The 14,594-nt window shown below is 36.3% G+C and overlaps 1 protein-coding gene across 1 annotated transcript in view; it reads right to left on the reverse strand.

Annotated features, from left to right (window-relative positions):
* Positions 1-14,594, reverse strand: part of LOC123539176 (dual specificity calcium/calmodulin-dependent 3',5'-cyclic nucleotide phosphodiesterase 1C-like) — a 423,427-nt gene that overhangs the window by 276,831 nt on the left and 132,002 nt on the right. The window lies entirely within an intron of this gene.

A 14,594-nucleotide genomic window follows, 5' to 3' on the forward strand; every position in this document is an offset into this window, starting at 1 on the left:
GCCCAAAAGGGTCCCGGACTACATTTTGGCCCCAAAAGGTTTTTCCTATTTTATAAAATAGTTTTCCTGCATTTATACCCTATTAAAAAGGTTTAAATTTTATAGTTGACTAAAATTTTGTTGTCATCTTAGAAATTTTCCCAAATAAATGATGGTTGAAAAAAATAGATTTAGATTTGAAATTGTATTTTTTTTTTCAGACTCTTTCAAATTCATATTTGAAGCCCGGAATAAACCAGGGTTTGACCAGGGTTGTCTATGGGCCCAAAAAAACCATGGTCGACCGTGGGTTTTTTGATTTGGGGTCTGAACATGTTTTATGCCATTGTGCCAATTACCAAGTATGGTCAACCAGAAAAATCTTTGCCCCATGCCCATAAACAAACCATGGAAACCCAATGAATTACCATGGAATCCCCCTGTAAAATTTCGACTGGGTAACAGTTTGCAATAGGCTTTGAAAGGGGAACATTTTTGGATCCTGACCGGGATGACGGTAAGCGCGGGGTGGTCTGGTCCATGTGGCCCAAAAATTTCACTATTTTGGTTTTCTCATGGCGCGGCTCATATCTTCTTTTGTGTGTTAGTCTATTTGGGCCTTTTTCAACAATATTTCTGTCATACTAACAATGGTTTTTATTGTAGAGTCAGCAAAATGCCCACTTAAATAGTGCTGACTCTTTGGAGTATCACAAAGTAGACACATGACCTGATACCCCATCCAGTCACATTATACTTTCACCAGGCTGACCTATCCTCTTTATGTTGGGAGTCAAGCAAGTAAAGTATTTTTTAGCGTATTTGGTATGATGCTCTCAGGAAAAAAACCCATAATGATCCCCCGCACCCCCCCAAAACCCAAATCGTATTATTCAAACCAAAAAAAAAAGGGGGTTTCTTAAAAAAATAAGCTAAAAAAATACAAAAACAAGCTAAAAATTTCCCAAACCCCCAAAAAAGGCAAATAAAAATGTTGATGATGAAAATTCTGAATGACAAATTGTTTTAACAATATGGGGGAAAAGAAATGCCCCATAAATAATGGGTTTGTGTAAGTGAAAAATTTTGGGCAGTGACAATTATGAAAGGCCCGTAATTCATAAGGGGAAAATTTCAGCCCCCTTTTCAATAAAAGCATGCTGAATGTGCAAACCAAATTTTCTTTCATTGCCATAAAGTTAGAATGCTGTTGAACAGATGCTACAAAAGTTACCAGATTGGGGGGCCAATTTTTTAAAATATGTATTAGGGTTTCAAAATGAAATGGATTTTCCTTTCTGCGCCTTAAAAGTACCCAAAACGTATTGGTCTGAGGCCCTTTTTACGTTCCCTAGAAAAAAAAACTTTTTTACACGAAAAATTATTTTTAAAATATTTCTGAAATGTCTAGGTTGCAAGTCTCAAAAACGGTTATATTTAATTGGGCATTTACTGACACTCTCGACAACACCAAAAAAGAAATTTTTAGCGATTTTTTGGGAAATTCCAATTATCAATGTTCCCTTGGTCCCTACGGGGGCCCCCGGGGGATTTTGTTTACCCCGAGCTCCCAAAATTTTTTTCTTTGAAAAAGCTGCATGCTTATAAAACCCAGGTAATTTCAATTCGTAATAAAGTGCCCGAAAATTTGGGCCCCCAAAAAAAGAAAAAAAAAAAAAAAGAAGTCCAGCCTTCCCTTTTTGGGGGTGACCCCCGGCGTGCCCTGGGGTATCTACGAATCAAAAAAGGAGCTTTCGTTTTAAAATTTTTTCATTTTTTACTTTATTTTTTTTTACTTCCGGAAATGTTGAAAAGGGCGAGTGACGTCATTTTTTGTTTTGTCAAAAACTACTATGCCTGGCGAGATTGCATAAAAAATGTGTGGGCCCTCCTAAGGGTATAAACTTTAAAAGGGGCCCTTTTTGTTTTTAGCTACCGTCCGTATTTCGAGGTTTTGGGTTTTTTTATCGCCCCTTTGTCTGTTTCCCTAGTCCGTCCACAATTCCTTTTGAACCGTTGAGACCAAAACTTGAAAAACCCTTTTAATAAAAATTTAAAAAAATTGTATTGGGGGAAAAGATCTCGGTTCCTTTCGAAAAAATGGCAAAATCCCATCAGGGGGGCCCGAGTTATGGGCCCCTTTAAAGGGCCCAAATTTTCTTTTTTTTGGTTTTGAACATTGGGGAGACCAATTTTGCAATAGATTTTAAACAAACTTTAAAACTTTTATTGGGAAAATATCTCAGTTCCTTTGAAAAATTTGGGCCCGAAACCAATCATGGGTTTTAGAGTTATGGCCCCCTTAAAAAGGGGCAAAAATTTCCCATTTTGGTTTTTTCAGCCCTAAAGAAGGGGGCATTTATGGTTTGTTTTTTCACAAAATTGCAAAATTTTTTAACAGCAATAGTTTTGGATTCCTGATTAATTTTGTCAGATCCCAAAATAGGTTCCCGGTGTTTCCCGGCCCCGAGTGACCCCGATGAGCCAAATTTTTTTTAATTTTTTCCTTTTGAACACGACAGAAGTGCATTTTACATGGAAATTTTAAAACCCCACTTACAAATCAACTGAAATAAAAATAAAAATCTCGGTTCCTTTTTAAAAATGGCTAGATTCCATCACCGATTTAGGTTACTGCCCCCAAAAGGGGCAAAGTTTTTCTTTTTGGCCCTTTCAGCCAAAAAATTTTTAGAGGTGTCATTTATGCTTTTTATTTTTAACAAAATTTTACAAAATGGTTTATCTTGAGTTTTTAGGCCAGTTTGAAAACTGGGTTTATGTGGGGTCAAAAATAGGTCCCCAGGTCCAAAAACCCCAAAAGGGAAAAAATTGTTAAAAACCCCAGAGGCCCTTTTAGACCCCTTTTCTATATTCTTCATGAAACTGGTAAGTAAAAGCTTTTTAATATGTAGAGGCCCCATTTATGGGCCCATCTTCCCTGGGAAATTGGTCAGAATGTTTTTTTGACCTAGGGCCCAAATTTAAACAGGTGGGGCGATAAAAGTTTCTTATGACCCTCTTGTTTATAATGCGGGTGCATGAATTTTTCTATTGTATAAACGGGTCAAAAAATCTTTTTGGGAATATGAACATTATGATTTTAAAAAAATAAAAATAGCCCAATCAATCAATTTTTAAAAAAAGATTAAAAATTTTCTAAAAAAATGAACAGTTTCCCAAAAAAGGGAAAGTTGGGCAAGTCTTAAATAGAAAAAGTCACAGGAGTGATAACCCCCCCAAAACGGTCTTGGGCACGGGAAAAATTTGGGAACCTAAGGAATTTTTAAAAAGTTTTTAAATTTTTACATTGGGCCCTTTTAATAAAAAGTTGAAAAACCTAAAATATTGAAATCTAAAAAAAGGAAATTTTAAAAAAAAGATAATTCCTGGAATTTTAAAGGGGGGGGAAAACTCAGACAAAAGTTTTAAAAAAAAGGGTTTCTTCCCCCTTTTGGGTCTAAGCCCCCAATTTAGAAAGGGGGAGAAAAAGGGGGAAAATCCATAAAAATATTAAACCTTAAAATTCTGGTAAAAGGGGAAAACACAAATTCAAGAAAGGGGACACAAATTTACCAAGAAAAAAATTTGTGTCAGAAGTTATGCCCCCCTTGGGGTCACATGATGTGGGTGTGAGGGGGAACCCCTTTTTTTTTAAGTTGAATCAAAACCCCCCAGTAGTAATTTAGATATGTGAAAAAAACATTTAAATTTTAACCCTTTAAAAAATTTAAATTTAAAAAAGGGGCCCTAATTCATGAAAAAATTGGTGTCAAAAAGTTATGCACCTTGGGTCCCCATGATGTGGGTTTTTGATGGGGGGGAACATTATTTTTTTGTTTGAATCCCAAAAACCATTTTTTTAATAATTTAATTTTAGTGAAAATTTCATCAAAACAACCCAAAATTTAAAATAAAAAGGGGGCTTTAATTTTAAAAAAATTTTGTCCCAGGGGGTTAAAACACCCTTTTGGCAAATCATTTGGGGGGATGAAAGGGGAAAAAAACTTTTTTAAATTTGAACAAATCCCTTAAGTAAAAAACTGAGATAAGTGAAAAACCCAAAAAAATTAACCCTTAAAATTCTAAGTAAAAGGGGGCCCTAAATTTATTTAAAAAATTGGTTTTTCAGAGTTAGGAAAAATTTTGTTTTTGTTTTTGGGGGATGAGGTGGGAAAATTATTTAAATTTGGGAAACCAAAACCATCAGAATTTAAATGAGAAAAATGAAAAAAAACATCAAAATTTTAAAATTAAATTCTAAGAAAAAGGGGTTTTTTTTCATAAAAAAAAAAAGGTTTTCAGGTTATGCAACCCTTTTGCCCCATGATGTGGGTGAAGAGGTTGGAAATTTTTTAAGTTTGAATTTAAAACCAATTTGTAATAATGAGATTTTAGTGGGAAAAAACAACAAAAATTTAAACCCTTTTTTTCTAAGTAAAAGGGGACATAAAATTATGAAAACTTGGTGTCAAGGTTATGCACCTTTTGCACATGATGGGGGTTTATAAGGGGGGAAAAATGTATTTTAAGTTTGAATAAAAACCATTTTGGGAATAATGGATAATAGATATCGGGACGCGACGGGGCGGGGGCGGGACGGGAGCGGGGGCCCGGGGTTTCGACCCCAAAAATGACTCTATATACCCCCTAAAAATGTTTGGTGGGGGGTTTTTAAAAAAAGATATGAGTTTCAGAAAAATTTTTTTATTTTTGTCATCTATATTTAACCCTTTTTTCCCGTGGCAAACAAGGGGGTATTGCCCTTTTCGACCAGTGGCAGGGCCCAAAATCAGCCTTTCCCCCCTTGCAGTGGGCGGGTATGGCGGGACCTTTTGGATTCGTACGTAAATTTTCAGTGAACACCTTTTTTTATTTAAAAGTGGTTTTCTTTCCCCAAACGATGAGGACTGTCCATTTTAGGGAAAATTTGCCCGGGTAAAGGTTTAAAGGATTTAAAAAATTTAAAATTTCCTTTCACCTTAGAATAAAGAACCCCCTCCTTGGTTGACATTTTTGCTGTTTAACCTGAAGTGACGGAAAAATATTATATTAACAGCCTTCACATCCTAGATGGGGTCAGTATGACAGACACACTTGTTTGGATAAAACCCTCATACAGACCAAATTACTAATCAAATAAAAAAATTTAAAGTTATAAACGTTTTATTTCAATCTTTGAATAAAAAACCGAATATTTTTTTAAAACAAAATTTTTAATGTTCACTCCCGTGAACATTGCTTTAGTTCAAAAATTTATCCCAACCCTTTGGGTCCCTTTATTATGTTTTTTTCATGGAAAATTAGGAAACCCCGGGGAAAATTTTCTTGAAATTGGGTTTATTAAGTGTTTTACTCATTCTTTGAAAAAAAAATGGAATTAAATGGCAGACTGAGTGAGACTACAATCCAGGAAATTCCAGATAATTAATGAAGAAAAAAATTGAATACTGAAAACCAGTCTCCGCTATATATTACATCACAGGAACAACTTCCTATTAAATAGCGCCATTGTCATTTCGTGTTCAGTGGCCCTAAGTCGTTCAACTGAAACAGACTATTTGACCTTGAATATATACACTGAATCACGAATGTTAACAGCTGTGTTTTGTATAAAACAAGAGGGCCAAGATGGCCCTAGGTCGCTCACCTAAGAAACACTCCATAACAGTGTAAAACATGTTTGACCTAGTGATTTCATGGAAACAAAAATTCTGACCAATTTTCATTAAGATTGGACCAAAAAATTGGTCTCTTGCGATAAAACAAGCATTTTCTTAGATATGACCTAGTTTTTGACCCTAGATGACCCATGTTCAAACTCGACCTAGATTTTATCAAGGCAATCATTCTGACCAAAATTCATGAAGATCAACTGAAAAATACAGCCTCTATCACATACAGATGTTTTTTCTTTGATTTGACCAAGTGACCTAGTTTTTGACCTCAGATGACCCATATTCAAATTCGACCTAGATTCATTAAGGCAATCAACCTGACCAAATTTCATAAAAATCAATTGAAAAAACAGTCTCTATCGCATACACAAGATTTTTCTTAATTTGACCTAGTGACCTAGTTTTTGACCTCAGATAACCAATATTCAAAATCGACCTAGATTTCATCAAGGCAATCACTCTGACCAAATTTCATGAAGATCAATTGAAAAATACATTCCTCTATTGCATACACAATGTTTTTCTTCGATTTGACCTAGTGACCTAGTTTTTGACCCCAGATGACCCATTTTCGAACTGGGCCTAGATTTTATCAAGGTAATCATTCTGGCTAAATTTAAATGAAAAACAGTTAAAAAAATACAGCCTCTATTGCATACACAAGGTTTTTTTTGATTTGACCTTGTGACCTAGTTTTTGACCCCAATGACCCAAATTTTCGAACTTGGTCAAAATTCACCCAAGGGTAATCATTCTGACCAAAATTCATGAAATCAATTGAAAAATACAGCCCTATCGCATACACAAGGTTTTTACATGATAATGACCTATGACCTAGTTTTTGACCCCAGAGACCCATTTTTGAACTCGGCCTAGATTCCATCAAAGTAATCATTCTGACCAAAATTCATGAAGATCAATTGAAAAATACCGCCTCTATCGCATACCCCAAGGTTTTTCTTTGATTTGACCTAGTGACCTAGTTTTTGACCCGAGATGACCCTTTTTCGAACTCAGCCTAGATTCATCAAAGCAATCATTCTGACCAAAATTCATGAAGAAAAATTTGAAAAATACAGCCTCTATCGCATACACAAGGTTTTTCTTTGATTTGACCTGTGACCTAGTTTTTTGACCCGAGATGACCCATCTTCGAATTTCGGCCTAGATTTCATAAAGGGTTTAAACATTCGACCAATATTCATGAAGATAAATTTAAAAAATACAGCCTCAAATCGCATACAAAAGGGTTTTTCTTTGATCTGACCTAGTGACCTAGTTTTTGACCCGAGATGACCCATTTTCGAACTCGGCTTAGATTTAAAATAAAAGGTTATCATTCTGACCAATATTCATGAAGATTAATTGAAAAATACCGCCTCTATCGCATACACAAGGTTTTTCTTGATTTGACCTAGACCTAGTTTTTGACCGAGATGACCCATTTTCGAACTCGGCCTAGATTTCATCAAGTTATCATTCTGACCAATTCATGAAGATTAAATGAAAAATACCCTCTATCGCATACAAAAGGGTTTTTCTTTGATTTAAACCTAGTGAACCTAGTTTTTGACCCAAGATGACCCATTTTCCCAAACTCGGCCTAGATTTTATAAAGGGTTTTATCATTCTGACCAATATTCATAAAAGATTAATTGAAAAATCAGCCTCTATCGCATACACAAGCTAAATGTTGACAGACGACAGACGACAGACGACAGACGACAGACGACGGACGACAGACGCCGGACATCGAGCGATCAGAAAAACTCACCTGAGCATTGCTCAGGTGAGCTAACAAGAGGACCATGATGGTCCTGAATCGCTCACCCTTCCCACATGACCCAGTTTTGAGTATGACGTCGTTTTTCTTTTATTTGGACATAGTGACCTAGTTTTTGAGCTCATGTGACCCAGTTTAAACTTGACCTAGATATTACCCAAATAAAAATTCTGACCAATTTTCATGAAAAATCCATTAAAAAATATGGTCTCTAGGTTTTTCTATTATTTGACCTATTGACCTAGTTTTCAAAGGTACGTGACCCTGTTTTGAATTTTACCTAGATATCATCAAGGTGAACATTCTCACTAATTTTCATGCAGATCTCATGAAATATATGGCCTCTAGAGAGGTCACAAGGATTTTCTATTTTATATCTACTGGCCTATTTTTTTGACCGCACATGACCCGTTTCGAAACGACTTAGATATCATCAAGGGGGAACATTCAGATCAATTTTCATGAAGATCCATTAAAAAATAGGGCCTCTAGAGAGGTCAAAGATTTTGATAATTTTAGACCTACTGACCTAGTTTTTGACCGCATTTTGACTCAGTTTAAAACTTGACCTAGATATCATCAAATGAACATTCAGACCAATTTTCATACAGATCCCATGAAAAGTATCGCCTCTAGAGAGGTCACAAGGTTTTTTTATTATTTGACCTACTGACCTAGTTTTTTATGGCAGTGACCCCAGTTTCAAACTTGACCTAGATATCATCAAGGTGAACATTCTGATTAATTTTTATGGAGATCCATTCACAAGTATGGCCTCTAGAGAGGTCACAAGGTTTTTCTATTATTTGACCTACTGACCTAGTTTTTGACCGCACATGACCCTGTTTCGAACTTGATCTTGACATCATCAAGATGAACATTCAGACCAATTTTCATACAGATCCAATGAAAAATATGGCCTTTAGAGAGGTCACAAGGTTTTTCTATTATTTGACCTACTGACATAGTTTTAGATGGCACATGACCCACTTTCGAACTTTACCTAGATATTATCAAGGTGAACGTTCTGACCAATTTTCATGAAGATGTCATGAAATATATGGCCTCTAGAGAGGTCACAAGGTTTTTCTATTTTTAGACCTACTGACCTAGTTTTTGATAGCACGTGACCCAGTTTCGAACTTGACCTAGATATCATCAAGATGAACATTCAGACCAACTTTCATACAGATCCCATGAAAAATATGGCCTTTAGAGAGGTCACAAGGTTTTTCTATTATTTGACCTACTGACCTAGTTTTTGAAGGCACGTGACCCACTTTCGAGCTTGACCTAGATATCATCAAGGTGAACTTTCCCTGACCAATTTTCATGAAGATGTCATGAAATATATGGCCTCTAGAGAGCACAAGGTTTTTTTATTTTTAGATCTACTGACCTAATTTTGACAGCACGGGGACCCAGTTTCAAAACTTGACCTAGATATCATAAAGATGAACATTCAGACCAACTTTCGTACAGATCCCTTGAAAAATAGGGCCCCTTTTAGAGAGGTCACAAGGTTTTCATTATTTGACCTACTGACCCTAGTTTTTGTTGGCATGTGACCGAGTTTCGAACTTGACCTAGATATCATCAAGGTGAACGTTCTGACCAATTTTCTGAAGATCTTTTGAAATATATGTCCTCTAGAGAGGTCACAAGGTTTTTCTATTTTTAGACCTACTGACCTAGTTTTTTAAGGCACGTGACCCAGTTTCGAACTTGAAATAGATATCATCAAGATGAACATTCTGACCACCTTTCATAAAGATCCCATGAAAAATGTGACCTCTAGAGTGGTCACAAGGTTTTTCTATTTTTAGACCTACTGACCTAGTTTTTGACCACACGTGACCCACTTTCGAACTTGACCTAGATATCATCAAGATGAACATTCTGACCAACTTTCATAAAGATCCCATGAAAAATGTGACCTCTAGAGTGGTCACAAGGTTTTTCTATTTTTAGACCTACTGACCTAGTCTTTGACCACACATGACCCAGTTTCGAACTTGACCTAGATATCATCAAGATGAACATTCTGACCAACTTTCATGAAGATCCCATGAAAAATGTGACCTCTAGAGTGGTCACAAGGTTTTTCTATTTTTAGACCTACTGACCTAGTTTTTGACCGCACGTGACCCAGTTTCGAACTTGACCTAGATATCATCAAGATGAACATTCTGACCAATTTTCATAAAGATCCCATGAAAAATGTGACCTCTAGAGTGGTCACAAGCAAAAGTTTACGGACGCACGGACGGACGGACGGACGGACGACGGACGACGGACACTGCGCGATCACAAAAGCTCACCTTGTCACTTTGTGACAAGTGAGTTAAAAATAAAGCAGATGCTACAGACCAAATTTGATGAAGATACGAATGAAAAAGTCATTTAAAGGTCCAATACTAAGGAAAGTGAACATCTTAATTTCTTTTAAAAAGCACAGAAACTATTTCATTTTATTGGAAAATGAAAGTTGATATGTAGAAATTCGAAATAAATCGCAGTATATGTACAATTATTTTTCTATGAAGTATGAAGAAAGTTAAAAAGACCTGGGGGGTCATTCTGTCGATTCATTGAAATTTCAACATAATACACATACATTTCTTTGAGTTCCAAAGACCTTCTGTAAATTTTGACCTGCCAATCTTCATTATTTAGTGTCTTGCAGAAGTCTATGCACTGGCTATGAAAAAAATTGCCAACTCACTTTCCCTTAGTAATGGACCTTTAAAGATATTTCTGTTTTAGGCTAAAAGTGTCCAGCGCTTAACAGAGGACTTTATAAGAGTCAGAATATTTTGGTTGCCATTATCATCATTTCCAATTATTTCATTTAAATGGCAATTTTTTAAGGGGAGTGGTGGTCTAGTGGATAATGTGTCGGCCGCTCAATCCAGGGGGTCATGGGTTCGAGCCCCACTGGAGTGATGACCATGACTTCTCTTATGACAGTGTTTATACGAGTCAGTACTGGTTTTTCCAGTAAGCGAACTCAAGAGTGGTTCCAATAAGCTTGAATCTTTCATCACATCGAGCTAAAACAAATTAGTATTAAACACAATCTGACTAAAGTACTTGATCTTCTAAACGAAGATCTGAGAACGACCCCTTCACATTCGTCTTCTGTATATTTTGGATTTCCCTTATTGCTATTTTTTTGTTTTTCCATCGGCGACTTGTTTGATTGTCAAAGAGTAAGAAAAATTTGCAGTTATTCCAGGACTCGAACCCGGGAACCCCTCGCTTACAAGCAAGTGGCCTACCGACTGAGCTAACCGGCTATCTGATACATTACGACATAAGAATTGTAAATATCAAAAGTCAATGCTAGAGGTAGATTTGCAAGATGTTGTAAGCTAGGCTCTGATTGGCTAGTGAAAGGGCCGTCAGAACGAGGCAATGAATAGGTCGTTTTCAGATCCTATGCGTAGCGTAATAGGAGATGTACTTTAGTCAGATTGTATTAAACATTTCAGGTGCCTAACACAAGCTAAATATATGTCTACTAAATGCTTCAGAGTCAATGAGATTGCTGCATTTTAAGGACTTATTTTTGAAAACATTCACAGTGAGACACCCTCTCTAACACCATATTATGAGGGATTTTCTCCCAAATTTTCAGTATATTTACATAAGTAATTACACTGAGGAAATGGTCTCTCAGAATTTTGAAATTTTCTCCAATATGATTTTATGGAACATTCAGTTCCTTTTATCAAAATTTAGCAACTGACAATGTTCCATTATAAATTATAATATCATCAAACAAGATATCAACAATATGAGAGATGCTTCCCTTCGTATCGCATGCTTCTTAAAAATGTAAAAAATTGCAAGTCGATACATCAATAAATGAGAAAGGAATTAGATTTTAGTGATTTTATTTCTGTCCATTTTAAAGCTCATGTGAGCACTGATTCTTACCATGTGCATCTGAAATTTTGTGTTTGCTAGTTGTCCGTCAGGTATCCCTCAACACCGATCCCTGTGTATATGGAATACCATGGTATTTCATGGTCAACCTTGTTTTGTTAAATGGCAGTGGTAGTTCATGGTCATATGACCTTCATTTCGCCTGGTCAATCATGGTGAAACAAGAGCTGTCCGTAAGACAGCCAAGCTCGACTATTCGAAATATTGTCACAGAAGCAGGAAATTATTACCTAAAATGTTAAATATCAAAAGAGTTGTAAGTTCGAAAGGGGACATAATTTGACCAAAATACATATCAGAGTTATGGGACTTGATGCTATCAACTAGTTTTATAACCCCGAAGAAACATGTTAAGTTTCAAGTCAATATCTGCATTAGTTTTGGGGATAGTAACTTGCATGTAAAACTTAACCAGAATTTACTAAGTCCAAAAGGGGGGATAATTTGCTCAAAATACATGTTAAGAGTTATGGGAAATTGACCCATGAGGTTGGTAATTGACCCCAGAAAAGAATAAATAAGTTTCCAAAGCTATATGCCTTTTGGTAATAGCTGTATTTACTTGCACGCAAAAACTTTAACCAGAATTTTCTAAGTCCAAAAGGGGGCATAATTTGGTCAAAATGAAGGCCCGAGTTAAGGACTTTGGGGCTATCAACTAGTTTTATAACCCCGAAGACACATGTGAAGTCAATTCAATTCTGGGATTAGTTTTGGAGACAGTAACTTGCATGTAAAACTTTAAACCCGATTTTCTAAGTCCAAAAGGGCATAAATTTCTCAAAATACATGTTAGAGTTATGGAACTTGACCCAGTGAGGTTGGGTTTAAATGACCTAGAAAAAGAATAAATAAGTTTCAAAGCTATATGCCTTTAAATGATAGCGTATGTACGCCGCCCAGGGTGAGTAGAATAGCTAGACTATTCTTCGAATAGTCAAGCTAAAAATCATGGTTGACCATGGTTTGATACCATGTTTTATGACTGTGGTGCCTGAATTACCACAGCCATGGTCAACCATTGTCCCATGACCATGAACTACCATGATAAATCATGAATTACCATGGTAATAAACCATCAATTTCGACTGGGGAAATTTGAACAAATTTGGGACAGACCTTATATTAACAAGGAATAAACAATAAAATATCAGTAACACCGCTGAATGCTCCCAGAAGTACTATTATTGCATTTTAGAAGCATTAAAGAGGAAATAGTCATCTAAGCAAAGTCCTTGTCTTCGTAGCGAAGCTTCCAAATAAGTTATTAGTGGTTGTTCACAAAAAGCATGCACAAGATACACACATCTCTTCTTGGGAGTGAATTAAGCTCCTTAATATGAAGTTTTGCTGAATTCCAGCCTGGTGGTTTCTGAGAAATAATCCAAACAAGGGTGGTGCTATGGTTTACTTATCTTGAATAATCAAAGGGCAATAGCTCAGAAAAAGATCATCAGACAGTAACACCAAGACAATATCCACATCTCTTGAGGTGTCTTTTTCTTTTTCTCGAAAAATTCTCTTCATAAACTCTATCTGACATAGTGTGAAATCTACGTTTGACCAATCAGAATTGCAGAGCCAGTCGTGTTCATTTAACTGACATTTTCAAATCATATCGGATTCTCTGCCTACCTTTGCCTGACACCTCGAAGTAACAAAAATGTGTCGGCTTCCTTTGAAATATTAACAAATGGGTGGTCATTGGTACGCATGTGCATTCAGTCGACGCTCTTCAGCGTGTAGCCGTTCTTTGAAAAATATTGCAAAAGTCAGTCCCATTGGTCTTCAGGAATAAAAAGCAACATTTTTTAAAAAATAACTAGCTCCGATTCGTCAAAAATGCAGGTTGCACACTACACTGAATTCCAGCCAAAGACTGCTGAGAAATACTATGGACGGATGGGGCTATAGTATAATCTCAGGGCAATAACTCCATGAGAAAGTTATCCAAAAGGAACATTAAGACAGAAGTTTCCTATGAATTTTCGCTCAGTTAAACTCTTAGCCTGCTAAATTTCTAAAATGGACTGTTCCATCATTCAGTTTGGGCAATACCATTTATTATTTGAAGGGGTGTTCACTGAAAATTTACTAACTGAATAGCGAACAGTGCAGACCATGATCAGCCTGCACGGATGTGCAGGCTGATCTTGGTCTGCACTGGTCGCAAAGGCAAAACCAATCGCCGCCAGCAGGCTAAGGGTTAAGAAATGTGGTTGCTGAGAAATACTCCCGGCAAGAATTGTGGGTGAAACAGACAGCTGGACTGACGACACTGCGACATAATTATACGCTTCCCCTTCCAGAAATATAAAAATGTATTTCACGGTATACCCATACCTGTGTAAGATGACCCTCATTTCTTCCCAGACACTCGGTAAATTCTTTACGAAATGTGAGTACAATGTGCAGTTCCAAAAACTGTTCTCTTAAATTCTCAGAAACTGCTGGTAAAAAAAGCTTCTAGAAATTTTCACACTGAGAACAATTTTCATGCATGAATATTCCTATTTAAGGATCATTACACAATGCATTTCTGAACAGAAAATACATGCACACTTTGCTTTATTCATTTTTTGTTGAAAACATGTTAACATGTCTCTTTAAAGGCAGACAGACCGAGGTCTCACCCTCTATTTGCACACTACATGAATTGATTGTGTGATATTTTCACCGCCTACCATATAGCGGGTTAATTCTGCGGGTTTTTATTTCTGCTTATTCTGCGGGTCAAGGATGTCACGCAGAAATAAATTCCGCACATTTAGACTATCAGCAGAATTTTATCTAGATATCTCACGAGTTTTTCGTTTGCTGTCAGGTTATTCACATCGTATCAATTGTGTTTGATTGCTTTTAATCTATTGTCCACGAAGAATGGTTACCGTTTCAGGCGATGTAATCTTTACAAGAGTATATCACAAAACATGCTAGGTTTATGGAAAGTTTGATAAACGTTATATAAATTTGGGAAAATAAAAATGAGCATTTTGCGATATTTTAAAAAGAAAGGCCCTATTTCCGATGGGGATGGAGCACTATCTGGGTACAGCAGTTTTGGAAGAAGTTAATAAAAGAGATGCGAAACCTAACTTGTAAATGTCGCACTTTATTTTATCATCAATATTTTTGAAATAAATTTTATTCCTTGTACTGTACATTTCAATTAGCGTAATACTTTTCATGAGAATGTAACTATCACA

This window comes from Mercenaria mercenaria, chromosome 18 (genome assembly GCF_021730395.1).
Source record: "Mercenaria mercenaria strain notata chromosome 18, MADL_Memer_1, whole genome shotgun sequence".
In the NCBI taxonomy this organism is placed as follows: Eukaryota; Metazoa; Mollusca; class Bivalvia; order Venerida; family Veneridae; genus Mercenaria; species Mercenaria mercenaria.